This window comes from Pinus tabuliformis, chromosome 4_1 (genome assembly GCF_031772625.1).
Source record: "Pinus tabuliformis cultivar Carrire ecotype Pingquan chromosome 4_1, CPIR1, whole genome shotgun sequence".
NCBI classification, from domain to species: domain Eukaryota; kingdom Viridiplantae; phylum Streptophyta; class Pinopsida; order Pinales; family Pinaceae; genus Pinus; species Pinus tabuliformis.
In genome coordinates, this window is record NC_142303.1 from 784,402,357 (window position 1) to 784,406,044 (window position 3,688).

Sequence of the window (3,688 nt, forward strand, 5' to 3'; positions counted from 1 at the left end):
AAAGTGATCCATTGGTCCATATCTGGCCTTTCCTTCATACCTTTTTGCCTTCTTTGCATCATGTTTATTTTGGGATCTTTCATCCTACCACATGAGTATCAGTTGAAGATGATGTCTACAACTTTTCACTTGGTATCCCTGCATTAGCCCATCCAGATATCGTTTAAAAAATAGAAAATTCATACTAAATCAAAATTACCTTTGTGATGGTCTTCCATCATGACATCTCCTTGTTTGCATCAACATCCTGCATATATATTGACACATCTTCAGAAAGATATATAATGTCAAGGGTCTCTTTCTTTTTCCGACTTTATGAGGATCTTCATATCTTTCCCATGGAGATATCATAGTCAAATATTTTATTCCTTGTATGCTAATTGTCTTCTTCATAGTTGCATTTTTCATGATCTCTTCCTTCCTCTATACACACATTTCTTCCTAGGAATTTCCAATCATAGTTCCTTCAACTTTGTCAACCACCTCATATTTCATATGAGGACATATTATGTTGATTTCATCTAGTCAATGTGTGAACCATGCCTTCATGCGTCCTTCCAAAGGAGGAGATCCTTTTTTTTATCATGCTATTGAGGTAGAGCATCATGATATCTGCAACCATATGACATGACCCAATTTTGTTAAATACAATCATACATACCTCATATTCTTCTTTTAGGTCATCTAGACTTCCTTTGTCAACATCCTTGATTGAAAGAACTCCAATCACCTTAACCTACTTCACATCTTTTGACATCATACCATCATTCCATGAATCCCATACAAGTTGGAATTCCCCGCGAGGCACTTTCTTCTTCCAAAAGGTGAACCTTCCAATGAATATTCCAACGGAGTATCTTGATCATCCTCATCCTGAAAATACTCCTCTTGAATGATGTATGATGAGTTCTACACTAGATGACTTTATTTTTTCAATAAGTACTACTTATGCTTCTAATGAGGTTAACAAGAGTTACATCCTTCTATAGGTGACTGCCATAGACTTCTATTTCAACTATCTTTCATGCTTCTTTTATGATGATGTCACGATCTCTTGCTTTCAATCATATGCTTCTACGATGCCATCACCTAAAATGATGCATCCTATCATGCTTCTAATATTTCCTATCATGATAGCTATACTTTACAAAAAATGAAAAAGAACCAGGTGAGGAAGACTATCTCAATCATATTAGAGATCTTTTACTTCCTCCTCCTTGGATTTCTTCTTTTTAACTTCTTCCACTTCTTCGGTTACATGGGCTTCTTCTTTTCCTCTTTTTTTATTGTCCTTATTGAGTTTGGGAAATTCTCTTTTGTAGTGCCCATATTCTTTACATCCATAGCATCGAACCTTTTTCATGTTCTTCTTCCTTTTTTGAGGACCAAACTTTCTTTTTCTCTTTGCCATGGCAGCATATGCTTGAGTTTGCTCATTTGATCCTACATCACTTTTTTCCTTCAATCTAGTTTCTTCAATTTTTCATAGTGACCATAGTTCATTGAATGGAGTAGCATCCTTCTTCCCTTAAATTCTTGATTTAAAGTTACCCCATTCTTTCGTTAGTGCATTTAACACTATGGTAGTCATCTCTTTGTTAGACATTATTTCTCACATTTCTCGTAGTTGATCTTTTATTTCAAATATCCTCACAAAGTATGAGGTTATTCCTTCTTCTTTTGAAATTTTCATCTTGTAGAGTTCTTATCTTAACGAGATTATGTCTCCTGCAGTGCTCACAGAGAATAATTACACAAGTTTGTCATATATTTCTTTTGATGTTTCTAATTTTGATACATAGGGAATGAGGGGATCCTTGATGGATTTTATGAGAATCCTTTGATTCCTTACTTCCCCTTTCATATATCTTGCAAGTGGTTAAACATCTTCCTTCGGAGGTTTAGTGATGGAGCCCTTAACATGTTCCATGACCTCATTTTCTATAACGTTTAGATCTGTTCTTTTCTTCCATGCAAGAAATTTTGAAGCCCCAATCAACTTGATGCTTTCTTTTCAAAAAGACATTTTGGCAAATTTAGATGTAGACATAAATATACTTACTTGTGAAGACGCTCCTTCAACCTGCTACCTTCTTGAATTTAATGATGATATAGATAATAGAAAAACCTTCTTCTTAATGAAGATGGTTTTCTTCAAGAGTGATCTTTGACTTCTAAAGAGAGGGAGATCACCTTGAATCCTTTGATGATGCCAACAAATCCTTTCTTCTTGCTTCCCTTGGATGAGTACACTTCAAGATGCTATGATTTGATAATTTCTTCAATTTAAGTAGAGTTTGAGTCTTTTGAGGTCTCCTTCCTAGTGATGATGATTTGAGCGAGGATCCCAAGAATGCTTTAATTGTGGACTTCTTCTTTGATCGATCTAGGGTTTTGACACTTCCTTCAAGATAATTATGTAGCCCTTGTCTTAAAAATGCCTTGGAAATGAGAGGATCTTATTGATTCTTTGATGACCTTTCTAGAAATTTGCTCCTTGAGTGCTTGTCCTTATTGAGCTACCCTTCCTTGACTTGTTACCTTAGCTCTGGTTCCATGTTAAGAACTCTAGGGTAGAGATATTAGATGATTTCTCTTATAACGATAACTTCTTGTGATGACTTTTTACTTTTGTTAATTAGGTTCTTCTTGTACTTGATTATTATTATGTGTTCCTCTTCATCAAATAGCTACCAAACCATAAAGAACAATGAGACAAAGGACAAAATATGTAAGCGATCATCCAGGGCCAAAACCTCTCCAACCCGAGAGGAAAACCCACAAGAATTCTTCTTCTTATAGAATCTTCAATTGACGAATTCCAAGACCTAAATTCTTGACCAAGAACCTCTCCAAGACTAAGAAAATGCTTCCCCTTTGAATAACTTCTCCTTCTAGCAACTTCGATCTACTGAGGAACTACAACTGCAACTTTGACTTTCCCAGAAAATGCAATTTCGACTGCAACTTCTCTTCTTCGCTTGGGTAAATTCTCTCTTCTAGAGAAAGTGGCTTCCAAAACATCTCTTCTTGGTGACCTAAATTCACTTTTGCAACTCATCTTAACTACAACAATATGTGTCTTAATTCCTTTGCATGTGTGGAGAGAAGTAGCCCAAAAAAAAATCCAAAATAGCTCAACTTTTCCTCCTTCCTTTGTCTCCCTCTTCTTCACACTTCTTCTGGTCCTTATGATCAAACTTGTGTGTGACTGAAGTGTCTCCAAATGAGGTTGAATGCCCTATATATATGCTTCCTTGAGCCTCTTATTAGGCTGACTTGATGCTAGCATGTTTGACATGGTCTTGGAGGGTCTTTTGACTCTAATTTCACTCAAATAATTTTCTTACAATATGCAACATGCCCAAGAAGGGTTATTCATACATGAAAATGACTCTTTTGACTTTATAGACTCAATGAAAAATCCTAGAAGCTCTCAATGGGAGCTTTACCTAATATAAATTTCCCTTGAGTATGAAACCCATGCCTCAAGAACAATAATGATAAATTTATTTTTCTATTTTCATTGAATACATAAAATCAACATTACATATGTCATTATCAAGACCGAACCTAGTTACATATTTCAACTATGCGGGCCTACGACCTATCCTCCTCTTCGTATACTAGGTCATGACCAGGGGATTGAACATGGATCTCTTAGTTTGCACGACTTCACATCACTTTG